The 25,283-nt window shown below is 40.7% G+C and overlaps 1 long non-coding RNA gene across 1 annotated transcript; it reads left to right on the forward strand.

Moving 5' to 3' along the window:
- Positions 1–15,777: 15,777 nt before the first annotated feature.
- Positions 15,778–18,059, forward strand: LOC137502187 (uncharacterized). The gene is made up of 2 exons (XR_011018707.1): positions 15,778–15,838; positions 17,868–18,059. It is a non-coding gene; the product is annotated as an uncharacterized lncRNA (long non-coding RNA).
- The last annotated feature ends 7,224 nt before the right edge of the window (positions 18,060–25,283 follow it).

The raw sequence follows: 25,283 nt of genomic DNA on the forward strand, positions 1-25,283 counted from the left end.
ATAATAATAATAATAATAATAATAATAATAATAATATCGTGTCTTTCGGAATACCGAATAGATGTCTGTTCTTTTTTGTTTTTCTAGTTTTATTTACGTTACACCGACAGAGATAGGTCTTACGACGACGATGGGATAGGAAAGGATAAATAATGGGAGGGAAGCGGCCGTGGCCTGAATTAAGGTACATAACCAATATTTACCTGGTGTGAAAATGGAAAACCATCTTCAGGGATGATGACAGTAGAGTTCGAAACCATTATCATCCAAATGCAAACTGATAGCTGTGTGATCCGAACCACGCACCACGTTAATTTGAGGGTTCATTTTGTCCCCAAAGATCTGCCAGCGTTTCCAATAACGAATTCAGAATTCTTCATAAAACCAGTAGAAATGAAGAGAAACAATTTCAGCGGTGGAGACATACCTGGGTAGAGTTTTATCACATTGAGGAATTTGTCAATCAGAGTTCTTTCTTTCTTTCCTAATCTTCTTAACCTCCAGGGTTGGTTTTTCCCTCGGACTAAGCAAGGGATGCCCCCTCTACCGCCTCAAGGGCAGTGTCCTGGAGCTTCAGACTCTGGGTCTGGGAATACAACTGGGGAGGATCACCAGTACCACACCCAGGCAGCTTCACCTGCTATGCTGAACAGGAGCCTAGGTGGGGGATGGGAAGATTGGAAGGGATAGACAAGGACGAGGGAAGGAAACGGCCGTGGCCTTGAGTTAGGTACCATTCCGGCATTTGCCCGGAGGAGAAGTGGGAAACCACGGAAAACCACTTCCAGGCTGGCTGAGGTGGGAATCGAACCCACCTCTATTCAGTTGACCTCCCGAGGCTGAGTGGACCCCGTTCCAGACCTCGTGCCACTTTTCAAATTTCATGGCAGAGCCGGGAATCGAACCCTGGCCTCCGGGAGTGGCAGCTAATCACACTAACCACTAGACCATAGAGGCGGACGTCAATCAGAGTTGATACTGTATTTTCGAAATGCCACGCGTTTGACGAACCATTTACCTAATACATTTCGTTCAAACAGGCCAATGGTTATTTAATGCAGTTATTGTTCAGCCCTACTAGACAAGAGTAAACCACGCTGACGGGCGAAGCGAAGCGAAATGCTCATTTTAATACAAGTTTGGATTAAGCGTTCCATGATGGAATAGTTTGAGTCCTAGAGAAGTCCTGATTTAGCTACTGGAAAAATGAAATGGCGTATGGCTTTTAGTGCCGGGAGTGTCCGAAGACTTGTTCGGCTCCTCAGGTGCAGGTCTATTTGATTTGACTTCCATAGGCGACCTGCGCGTCGTGATGAGGATGAAATAATGATGAAGACAAGACACACACACACAGCCCCATGTCAGCGAAATTAACCACTGATCGTTAAAATTTCCGACCCTGCCGAAAATCGATCCCAGGACCCCTGTGACCAAAGACCAGTATGCTAACAATTTAGCCACGGAGCCGGACATTTACCTACTGTAAGATATCAACATATGTTTTCGTATTTCAGATCCTTGTTGTCCTCGCCCTCCTGGCCGTCTCCTCTGCTCAGTACCTGGGCTACGGAGGATACTACGGCTCTGGGTACTACGCAGGATACGCCGCCCCCTACGCCTATAATTACGGTTTTGGCGGACTCTATTACAAGCGATGAGTTCTTTCTGTACTCTAAATCTACAATTAATCTCCTTTTCCTTTAAACTCCATTTATTTTTGATGTACTCCTGTGAGATAACCTGTATACTAACAACATTCCCCGGGTATATTACCAATAACGATCCACATTTCATGTAGCTGTTGTGTTGAAGAGAAAATCTTGCTGCCTGGATTCTACTTAAGTTAAGGTGTCAAGGTGTCAAGTGGAAGTGTCAAGGATAGATGTTTAGTTGATTGACTGAAAGAGAAATTACACAATGTGGGTGGTACAGCTGCATTTTCCAATGATGTACCCTCCACTGCAAATAATAATATGTTGCACTATTGATGTTTAGTTCCCATATAAGATATTCTGAACATAATGTATTTCTTCAATTGATCTCTGTCCAAGAGAAAGGGGAATACTGTAATTTTGGAGTCGGGGCGCAGAATGTTAGGTAGGTCAGAAAATCTGAAAAAAAATATGAACAGACAGAAATTTCTGTGGTACATTGGCAGGAAGGACATGCGTTCACTGTCTTTGAGTGCAGCCAACCTGGAAACGGAACGGTTTAAAGACAGTTTTATTTCTTGTTAAAAAGTATTGTTACCGAGCTCGTTAGCTGCAGTCGCTTAAGTGCGGCCAGTATGCAGTATTCGGGAGATAATGGGTTCGAACCCCACTGTCGGCAGCCCTGAAGATGGTTTTCCGTGGTTTCCCATTTTCACACTAGGCAAATGGTGGGACTGTACGTCAATTAAGGCCACGGCCGCTTCCTTCCAACTCCTAGCCCTTTCCTATCCCATCGTCGCAATAAGACCTATCTGTGTGACGTAAAGCATCTTGCAAAAAAAGGTATTGTTGATTGGAACTGTGAAATCATTACATTGGCTTTTATACACCTCGATACGATCTCTTTATTACACTACCATCGTTTCTACACAGGATAAAATAAATTCCACGATTGTGTCGGACTGTCTGTCTGTCTATCTATCTGTCTCTCTGTAACGGATACTCGCGAGAACCACTGGGTGGATTGTGATGCGGTTTTCATCATTCTATAAATCAGTTCTCGAGAAGGGTTTATATGTATAGAAGTAATCATCTATGGCCAACGATTTCAGTGAAGCAAGTCGAAGGTTGGTTTACGCAGGCTAAACCATTGAAGATAAAGCTATACTATGAGGGTACTTACTGACATATCGTATGGCCGAGAGTGTCCGAGGACATGTCCAATAGGTCTTTCTCTTTGACACTGCACATCTGGATGTTGGATGATGATAATGAGGTAGGGAGAGGGTGAAACATGCTGTCCGCACATAGCCTACACCTGTCGAAAAACACCAAGGTGTCTGCTCAAAACTTTACGTCCTCGTCCGACGGAAGAATCACCATCAACATCGTCACATGCCCTCACTCCATTTCAACGTTGTGAAGACGTTTGGAAATGAACCCAGGTTTTTGGCACGAGATCTGGTGATTACAAATATATACCACCACTTCTCCGACCTGCCGGCCAACATTCTGATGGAGAAAATGTTTTCTACCAACGAGACTCAAACCGGCTGACCACGGTGTCATATGCTGAACTTGATGCCTTAACGAGTATCGCCACCAGGCGGGCTACTATAAGGGTAAGTTCCACAAAATAGTCTGCAACGGCATCTCTAATACAAAGCCCACTATAAGGAATTTTATATTACACTCTGCACTAAAAAATAAAAACAATGTAAAATTTAGAATCAGCGTTTTAAATTAATCAGTTAATCCTTAACAAAATGAATTGTTTATTGACGTCAAGTAACTATTGTAGATGAATATGTAATTTTCATCTATACTTTAGGAGATATCGTCGTTTTCTCGTTTTTTCCTCGCAGTCTCCATTTTCAAATACGGAAATACAAATGACTAGCTTCAAAGCGAGGTACGGCAGCTAACGGTGGAGTTAAGACTTCAGAGGAGGGTTCATGTTTTACAATTTACCTCGCCTTTTCTGTATTCCGTCAGTAAACTTTTCGCTCCGCAGTCTGTTTAGAGTTCCCGTGGTAATTTGACGCACCTCGGCTTTTCTTTATTCAGTCTCTGAACATTCCTTTCCGCAGGCTACAAAACCGAGTTGAATTTGGGGCGGGGGCAGGGGGATGTGTTCGGAGTTTTGCTGTTAATTTCATGCACCTCAGCTTATTTCAATTCAGTCAGTGAACATTTCCAGCCTACACCAAAAATGAGTACCAGGTTAATTCCTGGGGGCAAAGGCGGCCGGGCGTAGAGCTAACCACTCTACCCCATCACGTGCCGAGGTTAACAATGGTGGAAGCCTTTACCTTCCTCTCCTCCAAGGGCCTTCATGGCCTGTACGGAGGTGACTTCGCTTTGCTTTTTGCTTTGCAGTGAACATTTCGTTGCAGATGCTGTCATACAATAATTAATAGCATTCCAGTGATTTTGCGTTATCTATATGAAATCTATGATAACCCATCATGCCGAGAGAGAAAGAGGTTATAGATCGTAGTACGGTACATTGACTTCGAAAAAGTGCGCTTCACGTAACAATAAAACTGACCGAAAAAGAGATTGTCGATTGTCATAACTTAGAGAAAGAATGACTTCACAAAGACAAAGGGATTTATCTTTCTCTAAATTCACTGCCCAGGTTATTCAGCAGAGGATAATGAAGCTATTGTCGCACCGACACAGATAGGTTTTATGGCGACGATGGGATAGGAAAGGGCTAGGAGTGGGAAGGAAGGGGCCCTGGCTTTAATTAAGGTACAGCTCCAGCATTTGCCTGTAATGAAAATGGGAAACCACGTAACATTATCTTCAGGGCTGCAGACAGTGGGGCTCGAACCCACTATCTCGCGGATGCAAGCACACAGCTGTGCGCCCTTAACCGCACGGCCAACTCGCCCGATAATGAAGTAGCTCTTCGTTACCCTACAGAACTTCTACATTCTTTACATCATTTCGGCTTGTCTCGACACAAGCTGGTTTTGAAAGTCGGGGTGCCTATTATATTGTTACGTATTCTAATGGGATGCGATTGGTAGTCAAAAATTCGAAGAACTATTTGATTTAACCTGCTATTTTAACTGCCTGTAGCACAGGAAAGATTGTATTAACATCGATAATGCCCATGATTCCTTCATATTTGCCTTTTGATTTCAAACTAGTTCAACATGATAACAAAACACTTAACGTGGCCGGAATCGACTTCAATGGAGAAGGACATTTTGACTTAAATACGTTTTTAAATACAAAAATGCATACATTCCTGTACCGTACCAAAAGTATGTCAGTTTGTAGCTGAAATTCGAACCAGTGATCCATTTCAAATACTTGAAATTTGTATTCTCCCAAAAACTACCCGCCCCGGTTCGAAAGGAACACGTAAAGCTGTCGATAATGGACTTCAAGGAGCCAGAGTTTAGTTTATCAGAATTGTATGTAAAGTCTTCAGCTCGGATGCTGGAGGAATGCTCAGACAGCGCCACCAAAGCAACATGGTTGTAGCGAAATTGTGAAAACTGCAGGTATCGCTGTAAAGAGGCATGCAAAGCATGGTGAAATGCGATGTAGTTTGCCATCAAAATACGACGATAGAAACTAAAAAGACTTCAAATGGCCTTCACATGTACAAATTTAATAGACTCGAAATGAACAAGAGTGGCATTTCCTGTTCCAAAAGTTCCATGTTACTTAAGTTATGTAACAGTCAAAAGCAGGGTTACCGACTATCAAAAATAGGGCGTGTGTGTTTATTGGCATATTGTTAAGTCTTTGATTGGCTGGGCACAAGGCCAGCGACCAGTTCATGATCAAGTAAAAGCCAACCCTTTTTAGATCTTTCCAGAAGCGTCGTCTACTTGTGACCGCTTCAGAAGTAGAAGGCCACCTGCTTCAGGCTTCCAGTGGAATAGGTGGGCGCTGACTGAGCACGTCCCCAAACAAGCAGAGATTTGATCTCGCCAACAACAGCCATATAATAGGCTACCATCGGGGTCTACAGGTTAAGGTAGTAATTCCTTTACCAGTTAACCTGCGTTCCTTTCTTGGCTCTGTCACAGAGAAGGTAACCGAGAAGAGGAATGTGTTATAATCTCACTAGGCTTTCCCGTTAAACTGTCAGATGATAAGCGGTATAGAGATTAACGTACAGCTCATAGCCATTTTCTTACAATACTAGTTCAGATAGGTGGAGCCTCCGTGGCTCAGACGTCGGCCTCTCACCGCTGGATACCGTGGTTCAAATCCCGGTCCCTCCATGTGAGATTCGTGCTGGAGAAAGCGGAGGTGGGACAGGTTTTTCTCCGGGTACTCCGGTTTTCTCCTGTCATCTTTCATTCCAGCAACACTCTCCATTCTCATTTCATAGCATCTATCAGTCATTAATACATCACTTTGGGAGTGGCGACCCCATCGTACTAAGAGCCTATATACGATTCATTCATTACATCCCTGACCCGGTCACTGACTGGAAAACAAGTTGTAGGTATTCACTAGTTCAGATAGAAGACCAATTACATTTTTGATAACAAACTAAAATAAACAAAGGTCCAAATTATTTTAAAAATCTCCTTCATTTCAGACATATACGTTTTTAGTTTTTGAACTGAATGATTTTTTGTTCCAAATTCCAAAATAACGGGTTTCCCATCTCTGCAGTGCATTCTTTTTTGAATGCACATTATTGACTGAATACCTGAGGTTGCGTGCCACCGTCACGAGGACAGAACACTTTGCTCCTTAAAGTGAGGGGCAGGGTTTAAAATTCCACCCTATTTCAGTCCTGAGCTCCACTCCGTGTTGTCCTCTAACAACATTATTTACTCCTTTTGCAGCATTATTTAAGCAGCAATGTGTTCACAAATAATACGCATAACCTACTGTGTTTGATAATAACAGACTGATAGAGTGACACACAGACGGACAGGTAAATAGTGCCTTTATTCGTGATGAAGTTAGGGCTCAAGGTCTTCTCTTACATTTAATCACAACATTAAAATTACGTAACTCTGCTACAGAAATGGTCAAAATAACAACGAACAGTGAGAAAATTAATAATATGATAGCATTAATAGAAAAATGGAGATAGTGACAAGCGGTCATCTGTGCCATATGTGCGAAGGTACTAATTCTATTTCAGTATTTTTAAAAGCATAAAATGCGCATAATAACAACGTCCGTTCTGATTAATTTTCCTATGCACGTGTGTAAAGGAAAATGAACCTTACCGTAATGTACCGTAACAATGTGTGTTTGCTTGACGTATGTACTCGCTCCCACAGTATTCTGTACATAAAGTTCATTTCCCCTTACACCCCGCATGTGAAAATAAACTCAATGAAAATTGTTCCGATCGTCTGTACATAAATATGTGGCTGGGAAGTGTGACCCAGTCTTGAGGGAAATAATGGATAGGAAGAGCATTGTCACATTCGCGGTTTTGGCACAGCGGTGACAATTTATTCAAATTTTACTCAATTTAAGCCAGCGAAAGATGTTTCTGCCCCTATTAAGGTACACTATCCTCTAAATGCATCTCTACCTATAATAACTCGTTATTTAAAAAGGGAACATAGTACAAAATCGTATATTTGAGGAGTATGTTCTGTATATATAACGGGACTGAGTTCTGGTCATGATCGCAAGTAAAATACGCACTATACGACAGGTATGTAGAAATAAAGTATCTACTCGGAGAAGAATTCACATTTTACTTCTTCATTCTAAACGAATGCACACATCCTCAGCAACACGAGTTCGAAATCATTTCCCAGCACTGGGGCAGTTGGTGTGCTCTGCGGGGAGACTCGCTTCACGACCTTAACTTCGAGACGTTCCCAATAAGCCTGTTGACTCTCGACATGGTGACGCTGGATGTTTCGTAATTCTGACAAGCCTTCCCACTCTCTTGAATGTATTCAATAATGTTCCATTCATTTATTGTTCCTAGGTCGCGACACTTTATGAAAGGAGGACTTATTTGTACTTCTTCACTGGGCAATTTTTAAAATTGTTCATTACTTCATTAAGTTTCTGCTAGATACGTGTAACGCCTTGTTAGATTAATTAAATGGCACGTAACATGGCATGCTACTACGCTCCAGTCAAGAGCTATACGACACAACACGACACAGTGATTTTAGTACCTTAAGATGGCAGCACTATTTTAATATCATGTCGATGTAAGAAGATTTGTGCTAGTCTTTTGTCATGGTAATGTTTGTATGTATGTATGTATGTATGTATGTATGTATGTATGTATGTACGTATTCTAACCGTCCGTGGTTCGTTTCTGTTGAGGCTTCGTAGATGTTGTGAATACGCCTCGGCTGGAGTCAGCGGAGATATATGAGTCTCCACTCATGGCATGGACATTCGACGCTCATCGGTTAGATTCTATTTCTATTTAACGCTAGGCTCTTGTTGTCATAACAAGGAATTATTCAATTGATTATGCAAGGCTAAAAATATTTCTTAATTGAATATAGTAAGAAATAAAGAATGCTAGTTTCTTGGAAGGATTTTCCCAATTTAATCAAATCATAGTAAATAGAACTAAATGACAATAATATTACATCATAACGTGATTGGAAATATATGAAAAATATGTCGAGATTTAATTCTTTATTGGCTGATACATTTACAACTAATCACATCAGTAAAAATCAATTTAAATTCAATATCATCTCATGATAAAATAAAACCTTGGAACTTGCTGAAGGCTTAGTGTCACAATATAAAATTATTCCATTATCATTAATTGTCCGCCAGTTATGGAATAAATACAATTTTTTAAACATTTCACTTATTTTTATCGTTCACTGATTCAAGATTTCATTTTTCTACATTCCATCATCTTATATTTTTTCTCATAAATTACCTAACAACTTGAGTTTCTCAATAATAACCTGTGACCAACGTAGCCGTCCTTAAATAAGTGATCATATATCATTCAAAGACATTGCAACTGGATTTAATAATAATTCAGTCGAATAAGAACAGCATCTTCCAGGAACGCATATACGCTACCTAAAAAGCACAATATCTTGCTAATACCATCATAATAAACAAAGACATCTGGAAATGATTAACAGCATATGGTCTCGCTGGAACTATCCTCCTCAAAATAAGGAAGGTCCACCATTACTACAAAGGATCCATACTACAAAGTAACTACTCAAATTAATACAACTTATGTACTATGCCAGGTGATAACAACTTGTTTAAATATGATGTTCCACTACATCCATGTCAATGTTATTTAACGTCGAAGACCTCCTATCAGTGATTATCCGCTCAAATATTCAATATCCGCATTGTGTCACGTCACAAATTAATATCTTGATGATCGCACATCTATCAACACTTATAACCTTCGGAAATGCTATATGAAAACATTATCGTCAACCTTATTGCTTGTCTCTTTCTGGATTCTCTTAAATTTGCATGATGAGCACTTAAATCAATTACTGAATCCTAGATTCATTGAAAATCTCGAAGACTATTTATTGCACTTTCATAATACCTATTCTCAACAATTCATTCACCATAATACTTCATTTTACCATACAAACACTTTATCGATGATCCCATCATTTATAATTCACAATGCGTTCAAGCGCACCATGCTTATTCATAATTACCTATCCCAAAGAAATTCACAAGCATCTTATTCAAAGAACCATTATCATCATCATCACAAAACATGTCATAATTCTCACGGTATTAATCTGAAGAAATACTTGCAACTGCACAACGTACATGTATACGAAAATTATCACCTAAGAAGACCCTTAAAATCGACATTAAAATCACATCACCTCACAGGATTATCTACGCAGTACTAGTATATGATTTAAATGATGAAAAATCTTCTCTTTATGTTCACGATAGTTATAAATAAATCCCGGGTAATTTACGATGAAATACGTGTTCTACAAGTTGAACATTGCACGGGACAAATGACTTCATTATCTCCACCTTAAGCTTAGCTGCAATTACGAATATCACTGAGCGTTTGCGACGATCACGTTAGGTCACTCAAGCTGTTTCAATTAATGTCACGTCATGACAAAATAAAATAAATCTACTCTACTACTATGCGTTCTACATGATAGAATAAAGAAAGATAGTATCTTGGATACTTACCAATGATGGTTACGTAACACTGCTCTCATCTCTCCATTTCATCGATCTCAATTTGGCATTCACTTTAGCATCATTCCGGACCTGCCAGGACACTAATCCCGTTACGCCCACACGTTGACGCTCATCATTACATTGCAGAGACAATCTTCAATAATTGTGAGCAATTGGACCAGAAACTTGTATGGGTAGAGTTAGTACAATGATATATATCATTCAATATTTCACTATTAACCCAAAACACTCGCCTTGTTCTAATAACAAATATTTAATCATGTTTTTTATACAATATTAGATCCTCCTAATATGTATTTCAACGTATTTCAAACTTTATACTTCTTAACAGCTCCTTCATAATGCGTGTTAATTAGCTCTTACATTGACCTTCAATCCCAATTTCTTACAATAAATTGTTCATGAAACAAAATTCCATAAAAATTATTACATTAACAATATTGGCTCGCGTTTCATATTTTCTGCCAAGTTCGTTAGTTTATAAAACTTCCTTTCCATATTTTTTGACATTTGAGGAATAAACTCTAAGAAAATGTTAGCTCTTCTAATTAGGAAGCTATGCAAAGGAACACTTCACCATTCACTCGTATCTTCATGACGTATACAATCGATTATCTCCTCAGCGCCTTCTTGACCATTAAACTTTCAATGTTAAATCATGGCCTCCGCCGGATAATTGGAAATATAAACTTTAATTACTGGCTTTTGCTTATAATTTAAATGATATTTCATGACTGTAAGCATCCGATGATTACGGGTTTCTGAGCTTATGAATCTCCGTCCTCATTTTGTATCCATCCAATTTCTTATTTATATAAGCGAGTTATTCCGGGTATCAGACACAATTAGACGTATGACAACCGAAGCTGTAGATGTTGGACGTATTTTCGCGAGTAATTTCCGTTGATCTCTCCTTTAACATAACCTTCAATGGCTCTACAACTGATCCACATGCCATTGAAATGTTATACTATGTATGTATGTATGTATGTATGTATGTGTGTATGAACACTGCCTGACAAAACATGTTAAGCCCCCAGAAGAAGTAGCCCATATTATCCCATTTCCGTATACAATCATACCATTGATGTGTGAGCAAATAATTAGATATACAAGGATGTGTCATGTGTCGAACGCCCACCAGAGTGCATCGTGATGGCACCGTCCTGTTGTTGTCACCAATCAAGTGCTGTGAGTCAGACAGTCAAGCAAGACGTGCAGAGAGGATTACGTACAGTAAGAAGCACTCGTGATGTCTCGCAGATGCGTTAGAAAGCCTGTCCAGCAACTGACAGCATTTGACAGAAGCACACACTGTGGGTCTGCATGAGGCTGGTTGATCTTATCGTGCAATTGCCAGGCTTGTGGGCCATTCAGATGTCACAGCGAGCTGAAGTTTGACTCAGTGGGTAAATGAGGGCACCCTATCGCGTCGTGGAGGTTCGGATCGACCAAAAAACACCACCCCGAAGGAGGACCGTTGTATGGTGCGCCAAGCATTGAGGGATCCCATAACTTCCGCACCCGCCATCCGCGAACATGTACTGGAGACTCTACAACATCCTATGAGATCCCGCACAGTGTCTCAACGACTCGCATCCGTCCCATGCGTCGGTTGCCATTGACACCAGAATACCAACGCTTGCGTTTGGAGTGATGCCTTGCCCAGGAGGCATGGACAGAGGACGACTAGCGTCGCATCGGTTCAGTTGTCCATAACATCCGATAATCTTCGTGTGTGTGTTTGGCGGTATCGAGGGCAGAGGGTAGATCCTGCCAATATTGTGGAACGACACACACACCGGGCGAGTTGGCCGTGCGGTTAGGAGCGCGCAGCTGTGAGCTCGCATCCGGGAGATAGTGGGTTCGAATACCACTGTTGGCAGCCCTGAAGATTGTTTTCCGTGGTATCCCATTTTCACACCAGGCAAATGCTGGGGTGTACCTTAATTAAGACTACGGCCTCATCCTTCCCATTCCTAGGCCTTTCAAGTCCCATCGTTGCCATAAGACCTATCTGTGTCGGTTCGAGGTAAAACAAATAGCAAAAAAAAAAAAACAACAGATACACAGGCGTAATCTCTGACATCATGGTGTGAGGAGCCATAGGATATGCGTTTAGGTCACCTCTAATAGTGTTCCGGCAGTATTTGACGGCACAGCGATACGCCACAGACATTCTGCACCAGGACGTCCTACCCCTTATGCCACAGCACCCCGGTACAGTGTTCCTACAAGATAATGCACGTCTACACAGAGCACGAGTGTCTATGGACTACCGAGAGTATGTTGAGGTCCTCCCATGGCCAGCAAGATCCCCGGACCTCTCCATCATTGAAAACATGTGGGATGACATTGGAAGGGGACTCTATCCCAGCACGAACCTGTGGGATCTGTAGGGACAGCTGCAACAACTGTGGACGAACTTGCCTCGGGAGAGGATCCAAGGGTTGTTTGACACCAGGAGTGGTGCGACACCCTACTGACCTGGCGCCCACATTCCACCTGTAACTGCCAACGGCCTTGTCTCTTCCATCTCTTATTGTAATCAGTTCAATAAAGGCATATGTTCTTTCAGAATATGTAGTTTCATTCATTTTCAACCACTCCTTCTGGGTGCTTAACATTTTTTGTCGGGCAGTGTATGTATGTATGTATGTAAAAATGTATAGTTTGTACATTTTATGTGGCATTTGCAGTGTAGGAACTACACACATGAAGGCCCTTGGAAGAGTGGAAGGTAAAGGCTTCCACCATTGCTAACCTCGGCACGTGATGAGGTAGAGTGGTTAGCTCTACGCCCGGCCGCCTTTGCCCCCAGGAACTAATCTGGTACTCATTTTTGGTGTAGGCTGAGTGAACCTCAGGGCCATATGCACGTCCGGAAGTGGAAATCTCGTTTCTAAAATTTTACGACTTCCTGACGGGGATTCGAACACACGTCCTTCCGGGCGGACCGAGCACGCCTTTACCGCCTCGGCCAGGCAGCCCCTTAACTAATTTGAAGCCAGATAAAAATGTTCCTGGGCCCTTTAAGAGATGCTATCTTCTAAATACTCTTCCTTCCTCTTTAAAATGAGGTAATGTGCTTTGTCATCACATGAGTTGTATAAACAGTATTTTGACTTTAAAACTTGCATTCTTTTGTGACGTTCACCAGTTCAAGTACAGTTCCGAAACTATACACGAATTCCACGTCAGAAAACAGTTTCTTTATTTGCATTCTTCTTCTTATTCTTCTTCTTCTTCTTCCAGATTGTCCTATTTTCATAAAGGGTCGCCGTGTATAATGGGTTTCCTCCATTTCTCTCTGTCCAATGCCTAGTACCCTCAGTCCCCAACGTCATCACCCTTTTCCTCACATAATCCTCCTCTCTTCTGACACCGGACTCAGTAGCTCAGACGGTGGAGCATTAGCGATCTGGGCCCAACTTGACAAATTCAATTCCATCTCAGTCTGGTGGTGCTCAAATATGGCGGCGCGATGTTCCGGATTTATTGCCATGTAAAAGAACTCCCGTCGTAAAAATCCCCGGCACCTCGGCGTCTCCGAAAACCGCAAAAGTAGTTATGATTATTATTATTAATATTATAATTATCCCTTCTGGTAACGAGGCGATGCCATCCTAATCGTACCTCTTGAGCTTTCCCGCTATTTCTGCAACATTACTGTCCCTCCGACGTGTTCTGATTTACGTTATAGTACCGAAATGCCAAGTAATATTTTATACATATGAAGAGTACCACTTTATTCTATGTAAAAGTACATTTTTGTTTCCCTGTTTGATTTGGTTCTTTCCCAGTACATGTGTCCTTTTCGCACTGAATTCAAGATATAATGCATTTTTGTTTTCAGGAAAGTAACAATGCGATATAGTCTTTTATTTTTACAACTTGCTTTACGTCTCACCGACACAGATAGGTCTTATGGCGACGATGGGATAGGAAACGCCTACGACTAGGACGGAATCGGCCGTGGCCTTAAGTAAGGTAGAGCGCAAGCATTTGCCTGGCGTAAGAATGGGAAACCACGGAAAGCTATCTTCATGGCTGCCGACAGTGGCGCTCGAACCCACTATCTCCTGGATGCAAGCTGCTCACAGCTGCGCGCTCCTAACCGCACGACCAACTCACCCGGTACAGCATAGTTTAGTAATAATTGAAATGAATTGTCTTATGGCTATAAATCAAATATTTGTGAGGATATTAGTTTATCTTCACTGTATGTCCCACTTTTTGCAAAACTCGAGTGAAACTCTGAACTGAAATATTTGGTGGAAAAAATGAGTATACATTTAATCGTTAAATAAATAAAATTGTTTATAATGCACCATGATCTTAAATAAAACTGTTTTTTGTATTATTTTTTCCTTCGTTGCATAGTTATCACTCTTTCCTTGAGACGGCTTTCCAAACATCCCTGCTATATTCATTGCCTTGTACTACATCCTCAACCGCTTCTGCAGCTTATCATAGAAGCTATATCCTAACACGTGTTTCTGCAGTTTATTCAGGCTTTCCAGCTTTGATTCATTTGATTGGAACACAATTTAGCCGAATGGAATTTCCTCTGAGAAAAAGCCAGAATGACGAATGAGCCGGCATGTGATAGCTCAAACCATATTATTATTATTTTCATTATTATAATATTTTATCAACGTTTCAGAGACTTCATAGTTTTTATCATGAAGATTAATCTACACATACCGATGGACTAATTAGAAAATCTCGTACCTCCCAATGCTCTTCCTATCCATTATTTCCCTTAAGACTAGCCACGCCTTCTAGCCACATATGGATATCATGTCCACTACAAAAATTTTCGTTGGGTTCATTTACCTATGCCGATGTGTTAAAGATATTGAACCTTGCCGTACCGTACTCTGGCAATGTATGGTAAGAATTAATTTTCCTTTACACATTACCAAAGGAAAATGAACACAACGAACATTTTTCTGATGGACTACATATCCATACTTGGCTGGGAGGCGTGACCAGTCTTAAGGGAAATAATGGATACGAAGATCATTGAGAGAAACGAGGTTTTCTAATTAGGCCAGCGATATGGAACGCGTGTGTTATTTCTACAGTGAACAATATTTTAGATCATTTTCATGAAAATGCGACATGTGGATGGCTTTCTTTTAAAACCCATTACATTCCTTCAGACCGGTCACGCCTCCCAGCCATATATTTATATGGAGTCCATCAAACAATTTTTGTTGTGATCATTTTCGTATCTGAAAGTGTAAAGGAATCTTAAATATATTATACTGTAGAAGTGCAAACAACATCCTAACAATACGGTATGGTGGGGTCCATTTTCCTTTACACATTAGCATAGGAACATAACGAAAATTATTCTGATGGACTGCATATAAATATATGGTTCGGAGGAGTGACCAGTCTTAAAGAATATAATGGGTAGGAGGAGCATTGGGACATACGAAGTTTGAAAATGAAGCCATCGATGTGGCCTTTTTCAAATGACCGTTCCAGTTTCCTTTCTCATTCTCACTTCTCTGGTTTTGTAGCTTACTTACAGGTATCTAATTAAGCGATATAAGTAACTAACTCAGTGTTCATGAAATGTAGAATTATACATGGAATAACGTAACCCACTTAGCCGGGTGGTGATCTGTACTCCATCAGAGCTCAATGTTCACTACTGCCAGACTGAGGGAAATTGTTTGTACAAGTGAATTATCTGTATAGATATCGAAATATATCGACCGTATAACCAACAGGTATTTGATCCAGGAGCTCAGCGGATAGTTAATTACTTAATCGGAATATGTCACTAGTTAACTTATTTTTAATATGAACACCTACAGGCACAGAACGAGTTTGTTGGGGTTTTAAATTATTTTGCAACTTAACCTTGATTACGTTTTGAAAGCAGTCAGCTATGTACAAGGTCAACCCCAGCAGCGTGGTCTTTGTCGGTATAAATTAAAGCTGCAGTTCAGAGGAAGACATCATTTGTTCTTGCAACAGTCAAGCAACAGACGTTCTTCAACATGTACAAGCTGGTGAGTACGATACGTTAATCTAGCATTACATTATATAAGTTATCCATTGAACTGACTGCAGGTTAACTTTAACCATTTGGATTCCGGCACATATTGATGTCCAGTCCACCACAAACGTACCGTAGGAATGACTGTTTGCATGACATGGTTACCCCCTCCTAGATCATTATATATTTCTTTACTGACATTGCACTTCCTAACCATTATTTTCCTTAGGACCGGTCATGCCTCTGAGCCACGTGAGGATATGCAGTCCATCAGAACAATTGTCGTTGTGGACATTTTCATATGCTTATGCGTACAGGAAAATGAATCTTGCAGGCCTTGTAGCATAGGCCTGCTGCAGAAATGTATGCATGATTCTCTCTTACAGTACAATGCATGTAAGGTTCATTTTCCCGTACACGTAGGCATAGAAATATTAACACAATGACAATCGTTCTGATGGACTGAATATCCGTACGTGGCTGAGAGGCATGACCAGTCATAATTGAAATAATGGATGGGAAAAGCGTTGTCGCATTCGCGGTATTCACATAGGAGCGACGATATGTGACGTTAAAATGAATTGATCAAACGTGGATTCCGCTAAAATTCTTTCATCGCATAATTTTGAAATAAAATATCGTCGGCTTACTTCTAAAACCTCGTATGTGACAATGCTCTTCCTACCCGTTATATTCCTTAACACTGGTCACGCCTCCCAGACACATATTTATGTGCAATCCATCAGAACGTTTTTCGTAGTGTTCATTTTCCTGTGCTACCCTCTAAAGGAAAATGGACCTTATCATACCGTATTGTAGGGATGTTGTTTTCATGATGAATTTAAACACTCCTATAGTTTAATATATTTAAGGTTCATTTTTCTTTACACACCAGCATAGGAAAATGAACACAACGAAAATTGTTCTGATGGACTGTACATACATATGTGGCTGGGAGGCGTGACCAGTCTTAAGGAAGAAAATGGATAGGAAGTCCATTGGGTGATACGAGGTTTTAGAAGTAAGCCATCGATATATTGCTATTGGCATCGCTATTATTCGTTTAGCAGCGATTTTTCACTACTTTGATATGGAATTTACGTTCAAAGTTGAACTTCCTGAAACAAATAATTTCAATTTTCAGATGATAAGAAGTCAACAATGTATTAATTACTTATTCCTTACCACATTATGAAATCAAAATTGAACGTTTATTGATGAAATAAGGATTATAGTTTGAAATGCTTTACATCAATTCAATGGTAAAAAAGCCATGGGATTTGTATTCGTTAACACAAACGCAGATCTGTTACAGATTGAATATAAAATAGAATTCTTTGTACCTATACGCGGGAATTTTTTTCAAAGTAGATAGTTTTAATTTAGATGTAAACTACAAAGATATTGAATGAAAACACTAAAAGACTTACTTGTGTTCACGGCTTATCTCTTTAACAGAAACCTCAATAATCTGCGGAAGAATGTTTTGGTTTCCGTGAAACGGTACCTGGCCAAAGAGTCCATTGTCATTGTGCGTAAATGTACTTTTTCGAAGATCAGACTTCCAATAATACTATAGCTGCATCAGTTAAGAAGGTCAAGACCGGGCGAGTTGCTGTACTGTTAGGGTCGCGCAGCTGTGAGCTTGCATCCGGGAGATAGTGGGTTCAAACCCTACTGTCGGCAACCCTGAATATGGTTCTCTGTGGTTTCCCATTTTCACACCAGGCAAATGCTGGGGCTATACCTTAATTAAGGCCATGGCCGCTTCCTTCCCACTGCTAGCCCTTCCCAATCTCTTCGTCACCATAAGAACTATCTGAGCCGGTGCGACATAAAACCAATAGCAGAAAACGAAAAGAATGTCAAGATTAAATTTGCTGTATATATGAAGACTTTCTTGTTCCCTTACGTGAGCAAATAAGTAGTTTTCGGTTGTCGTAAGAGGTCGGTACATGTGGCAGTGACATATCCAGGAATATTTTAATACTGATGTGTATATATTGAAGAAAATATTAATACAGTATGTTTTCTTATTTCAGATCCTTGTTGTCCTCGCCCTCCTGGCCGTCGCCTCCGCTCAGTACCTGGGCTACGGAGGATACTACGGCTCTGGATACTACGGCGGATACGCCGCCCCCTACGCCTACAACTACGGTCTTGGCGGACTCTACTACAAGCGATGAGCTCTTTCTGTACATTAACTCTATAATAAAACTTCTTCATCTTCTTTATTAACGAATTGTTTCTTTTAATGACCTTAATCCTTCGACTTTTAACACCGAGTACTAGCAATTTCAATCTTAGAATGTCATGACTGGGCGAGTTGGTGTACTGTTACGGTCGCGCAGCTGTGAGCTTGCATCCGGGAGATAGTGGGTTCGAACCCTACTGTCGGCAACCCTGAATATAATATTCTTACGCAGATTATCTACCGAGTAATTTGATGTGAGTCATTGACAGTTTACTTGCGACTAGCTGTCCTACTCGTCGATGGACACAATCACAGGTACAGTACGCGAACCTTTTAGTGATAGCTGATTTTACGGGGGTGAGGAGTAAGATGGGAGCTCACCCGGTTCAGGTAGTACTGCCAACGGAATGGAAATGAAATCTGAATTGAATCGATAGTAAGATCGATCGATATGAATTTATAAACCGTTATTATCTTAAGCCAACAATTGTGACACACACGCATTATGTAACATTTCTCGACACGAATTTTGTTCCTAGCATGAATTCTATAGTTTGACTTTGCTGTGTAAACATCAACTGTACTAGTACGTAAAGTATACGCCAGATGTCTCACGGCGATGCATAATCTATTCATAGTTTGTATTTCAAAGGTTGCCAATACTAATCCCGAAGATATCCGAGGTCTAGCTATTCAGCACTAGGGAACCCAGGCATCACTAAACGTTCCGCGTACTGTACCTTGTCTCGGGAAATCAAAACCGTCAAGTGAATAGTTCTTGGAGGGGAGAAATGTCCGTACTGGTCTTATTAAATCACCCTGACCCGAGAAAATTTCCAAATCAATATAATAATGCAATAGCTAATCCCATAATATCCTGGTCAGCTAAATAGGAGAGAAGTATACAAAGCCTCAGCGTGAAACTAGTTGGGTCCCGAACATCTCCACCTTCAGTTGCCATAGGTAGCCTAGATGCCATTAAACAGGTGTGATACAGAAAGGAGGAGTGAGATAGTTTCCCCTTCCTTTCTCCACTAACCTAGAATGTGCTATTAATAATCATTCTACAAAGCCCACTAACCGATCCTGTGAGCGATACTTTCACGCCATCCATAAAAAGGACTGGTTCCGTAAGGATGGGTGAAGTATTGAGCTTAATGTATTAGATGTGCAGCAATGCGGCAGGCTTTGCCTTGCAAGAAGCCTAATGGCCAATGTTGATGCATCTGAAGACAATTGTCATATTTGCCAGGAAGAAAATGACTATGACGGTCATGAGGATGATGAGTCGACAGAACATAATCTAAATGACAGAGATGATACTTTGCATTATTAGGTTCTGAACTGATTGGAGTGTACCGGTATTTGTGCATGCGTCGATTGCACATCTCTCTCAATGGTCAATAGGTCACAATATTGTGTGGTGTCCTTACCACCACGTATTCTCTCAATTTTATTTAACAAAATAATTTTCTTCATCACGAAGAAACGTTCAGTTTTCCATGTCGCTGCATCATACGAGCAGACCTCAGATTTTAGGCAAAAACCTATTTTGTTTTTGAAGAGATAACTTAATGTTAAATTGTATTTACACGTTTCACGTATTTATAAGGTTAATAGCGGTGGTCCTATATGGCCTAACAGTTCCTTAATAGATGTTAGAGCCTGTCTTTGCCTCTACTCCTATAATTTATATTTTTTCACTAAATCGACTAAAAATGCTTTAAATATATTCCGAAAATATTAAACATTTGCCGACTCGTTTTCAGTATCTTGAGCAGTATATTCTTGAAAAGCATTTCAAAACATTCTAAAGTAGTGAGCTGTTAACCACATTCCCCGGAAGTCCTTAAAACCCTACCCCAGTAAACACGTAAACACGCCCGTTGTGTGTGTTTCATGAAACGAGAAAGTGTGTTCTTCGACCTGCTGGAAACAAAGACCTTCATTTCATTCTTGGAGAACATTTGAGTGTGTGCATTATGCCGAAATGGACGGCCTCCAAGTCGACTCTCATTAAACAGTAGTTTAACTGGCTGGCAGAATTATATACTGCGACGTTTGCAGCAAAGAGGCGAGTCAAATTTGTTTTTGTCATAATTTTATTGTTTTTACGTCCCACTGTCTAGTTCCGAAGATTTTCGAAGACGCCTAGATGCCGTAATCTTACCCCGCAGTAGTTCCTTTACGTGCGAGTAAATATACCGACACAACGCTGAGTAATTTGAGTACCTTAAAATACCACTGGACCTATCAAGTTGGGGTTAGAAGGCCGGCGTCTCTACCGTCTGAGCCACTCAGCCCAGAAATTTGTTTTATATTTCCCCCTGAAGAGTTATCATCAGTTTAGCAAAATGAAAAAGGCATTTTAATTGGTAAATGTTCATTGAAATACGTAAAATTCGCTGTTTGGAATAGGAGCGACCATGTCGATGGCTTTCCTTTAAAACCTCGTATGTCCTAGCGCTCTTCCTACCCATCATATTCCTTAAGACTGGTCACGCCTCCCAGCCACATATTTATATGCAGTCCATCAGAATAATTTTCGTTAGGTTCATTTTTCTATGCTAGCTTGTACAAGGAAATGGATCTTACCATAACGTATTGCAGCGATGTTGCTTGCATGACGAATTTACGAACTCATACAGTGTGATGTATTTAAGGTTCAGTTCCCTTACACGTCACCATAGGGAAATGATCACAACGAAAATTCTTCTAATGAACTGCATACAAATATATGGCTGGGACGCGTGTCTAGTCTGAAGGAATATAATGAGTAGGAACAGAATTGGTTCCGACTCTGTGGTGTAGTGGTTAGTGCGATTAGCTGTCACCTCCGGAGGCCCGGGTTCGATTGCCGGCTCTGCCACGAAATTTGAAAAGTGGTACGAGGGCTGAACGGGGTCCACTCAGCCTCGGGAGGTCAACTGCATAGACGGGGGCTGGATTCCCTCCTCAGCCATCCTGGAAGTCGTTTTCCGTGGTTTCCCACCTCACCTCCGGCCAAATGCCGGGATGGTACCTACCTTAAGGCTACGGCCGCTTCCTTCCCTCTTCCTTGTCTATCCCTTGCAAACTTCCCATCCCCATACAAGGCCCCTGTTCAGTATAGCAGGTGAGGCCACCTGGGCGAGGTACTAGTCATTCTCCCTAGTTGTATCCCCCGACCCAGTGTCTGAAGCTCCAGAACACTGCCCATGGGGCGGTAGTGGTGGGATCCCTCGCTGAGTCCGAGGGAAAAACAGACTTTGGAGCGTAAATAGATGAAGAAGAAGAAGAAGGAATAGAAGTGAGACATACCAGGTATTAAAAGAAAACAGTCGATATGTACGTTTAGTATGTACATTTTATGTGGCATTGCATTATCTGAACTACATACATTTAAATAAATTTAAGCCAGCGAAAAATTTCCTGACCCGCTTAAGAGACGCTATCCTCTAAATACTCTTCCTTCCTCTTTAAAATGAGATGTTGGACTTTGCTGTCACATGGGTTGTCTAAACAGGATTTTGACTTTAAAATTTCATTCTTTTGTAACGTTCACCAGTTCAAATACAGTTCCGAAACTGTACACGTATTCAACTTCAGAAACAGTTTATTCCTTTGGGTTATTTTTCTTCTAATATTTATTCTTCTTATTATTCCTGCTTTTCCAGTCTTTATACAGGGTCACTATGTTTAATGAGATTCCCCCATTTCTTACTATCCAGTGCCCAGTACTTTCTTCTCCTTCAGGTCTTCGAAGATTAGTACCCTCCACCCTCTCTTTCGTTTACCCTCAATCTCCACCTTCATTGCCCTCTTCTCCATATAATCCTCCTCTCTTCTCACACCTGGCTGAGTAGCTCAGACGGTGGAGCACGGGCCATCTGGGCCCAACTTAGCAGGTTCAATTCCATCTCAGTCTGGTGGTATTTGAAGGTGCTCGAATAGGGCAGTCTAGTGTACCGGATTTAATGGCATGTAAAAGAACTCCCGTAGCACAAATTTCCGGCACCTCGGTATCTCTGAAAACCGTAAACGTAGTTAGTGGGAGTAAAATGAATAACATTTTATTATAAGAACTAGAAGATGTACCCGTGCTTCCCTACGGTATTCTGCATTGTATACAGATATCGAAGTAAATTACTGTACATGTAGTGAATAAGACTATTTTTAATTACATATCTCTTAACGTTATCCAGAAACAACAGGAGGAGGTTCCCATATCACAGTGCGTAATTTCAGGAATCTAGCCGGCCAAAAATCGTATCTCGGAAACTAATGGACCGATTTACATAAAACTTAGTATGTAACTGCTGTTATTGGAGATAATTAAGTGTGTGGTCAATCAAGTACAAAGAACAAATTACTACGCCAGGAATAGAATTAGTAACCTTTCTTTCTTTCTTTCTTTCTTTCTTTCTTTCTTTCTTTCTTTCTTTCTTTCTTAATCTGTTTAGCCTCCAGGGTTGGTTTTCCCTCGAAATCAGCAAGGCATCCCACCTCTAACGCATCAGGGGCAGTGTCCTGGTGCTTCAGACTCTGGGTATGGGGATACAACTAGGGAGGATGACCAGTACCTCTCCCAGCCGTCCTCACCTGCTATGCTGACCAGTGGCCTTGTGGGGGTATGGGAAGATTTGAAGGGATAGACAAAGAAGAGGGAAGGAAGCATTAGTAATCTTTGTAATCTCACTCATTTTTCGTTATAGCTTTAAGAAATTAAATATATTAATAGTGGGACATGCTGTTTAGAATGTTTAAAAACAGATACAGGAATACATGTACTTGCCAAACAATTTATTCATTAGATGCAGTTACATCAGAATCGCTGTCGTCACTTTCATTATCTCCTTCGGTAGATCCAGATACAGGAGGCTCAGACAGTAAGTTGAACACTTCTCGTGAAAGGGGAATCAACTTCCTCCTCCTTGATTTCCCTAAACTGGTAATATAAGGGTCCGATGATATAAGCAGCGAATGGAATAGCTCAGTATATGTGTCTTTCTGGATGGTTCCTGGTCTTCTGGGCTTCCTCGTAGAGGTGTCCAATAGGTACAATACAGTGCCATAACCGAAGAGTTTGTGCAAAGTTACAGGCATGTAAACTTAGTACGATTTTTATTTTTGTAAGTACAATTGTATATTTTCCCTTGCGTACATGCCAAATGTCACTTTATCAATGGCATACCCACTCGAAAGAGTTTCTGCGATGGCACGTAGATGGTTTATTAAATTTATATCTACCCCAGTAATATCCGCAGAAGTGGAAGCCTCTCTGAAGAATATTCTAGCTGTTTACATCATTGGTATTGAAAGCACTTTGCTTCGGATATTAACCAATAGACGGGTTTCCTCCCTGAACTTCTGTAGTGAAGTCATCTACAGTATTTATTTATTGCATGTGTATTTTAGGCTTTAAATCAGTGCGTAAATGGATTGTGTTGAGTGAGAGTTGTGCGATAAGCTTACGTGTGTGATTTATTTCTTTGACATAAATACTGTGATCTTTTTTATTCATCTGCAGTATTTATTTACTGCATCTGTTTTCTAGCTTTTATTGTCTGGATAAATTTATTAAATACATCACCCGCCCCTCGAGCCCATAAAATTATTTGTCCATTTTCTCTCGCAATTTGCCTTATTTTTCAGTGATGAGGTTTCCTATATGTAGTAGTTTACCTCTGATTCTGTACAAACCAAAAGTGGTCCCTGTAAACCCCACCTCCCCTTTAGCTCATAATAGTAATTTGTAGCTTAGTTTCTTCAGCCATTTGTCTTGAACTTACATACTGAATTTCACAAATTTATGTGGCGCCGTTTTCCCTGGATGGCGTTGAGCGGAGCCGTTCGATATGGCAACCATGTTGTCATAAGAACAATACTGTTTTCTTAACATGGAATCAGCTATAGTACTGGCAGGCTCATCCTGACATTTTTGTGATGCACGTCCTTCTGCAAGGCTCATTCTCTGCTCGAACCAAATTTTATTGTACTTCAGCAATTTGTCCCTTTTTCTACTATATTTTGTCCAGCGTGATCGAATTTTAGCACACAAACAACTGACAGATTTCCTTATTGACTTGTATATATCCTCAGAGCAATCCTCAAAGCCTAAATGTTCAATTACAGCATTCGCAATATCATCGTTCCGCTTATATTCCCTGCTGTTCCTCAACAGCTCGAAAACCGACCTCCGGGTTACAGAGTACATGGCTTCTGAAAAAATTAATTACTCTCATGGTCGCGCCTGGTCGCAGCAAAAAGTCACATTTTTCTATTCATTGAAGTATAGATAACTCATCCAAAAAAATAATTATTCTCACGGTCGAGCCTGGTCGCAGCAAAAAGTCACATTTTTCTGTTCATTGAAGTATAGATAACTCATCCAAAAGACTTTCAACGCGGAAATCAAAGGCAATCCATTTTGAAAGTCAGCTCAAATTTGTATAATTAGATAGAGCTTGGACACCGTGTACCTGAATTTTAAGTCCATATTACGGACAACAATATAGTAATTTACAGAAAATGCTACATACTATATAAAATACAAACCTTCATTTAATATAATCGCATTGCAAGCTAAAGAAATATTTAGTTCTCACGTCTTTACTGAGCCCTCACATAATATTAACTGCGCGCTCGCCTCGCCAGAATATGATGCACTAACGGAGGAGAGCCACTTTAGGCCTTCGGTGAAATTAGGTAATTAGACAACGCGACTTTTCAATACTTAATTACTGTATCCAAGAGTCTTATAAACACGACTCACAGAAAATGCGAATCAAAGACAAGGGTTGAAAATATTATTTTTGGCCGGCTGGATGCTAGAAATTACCAACTGTGCATATGTTGTTTCCAATGTAAAGTGCAAGTTGCGGCGTTGTGATGGTAACGTCAGGCTCACTTGCCTACTGCCATTCACAGTCGAGTATGCAACTTTTCATTATAATTGGAGGCCCCATTACCTACCGCGGGGTAACAATCGATTTGGAGAGTTTTTGTTACTAGTGGCAGACGCCCTTTCCTACTTCCAGACAAATTACAGTCGAGAATATTTTATTATAATAGCAGGCACCTTCCCTACTGCCTGTCAAAATTGAGTTGTGCTGTTATAATTATAATGACAGACCCCTTCTCTTAATGACAGTCACACCGAATTTGAGGGTTTCCACTATGCCGAATGCCAGTCACATTTTAGATGGGTAAATTTGTTTATAATGGCGGGCACACTTGCCTACCCCCAAAAACAATCTGTTAGAGGAGTTTTGAACAAGATTGC

Source organism: Anabrus simplex, chromosome 1, assembly GCF_040414725.1.
Source record: "Anabrus simplex isolate iqAnaSimp1 chromosome 1, ASM4041472v1, whole genome shotgun sequence".
NCBI lineage: Eukaryota > Metazoa > Arthropoda > Insecta > Orthoptera > Tettigoniidae > Anabrus > Anabrus simplex.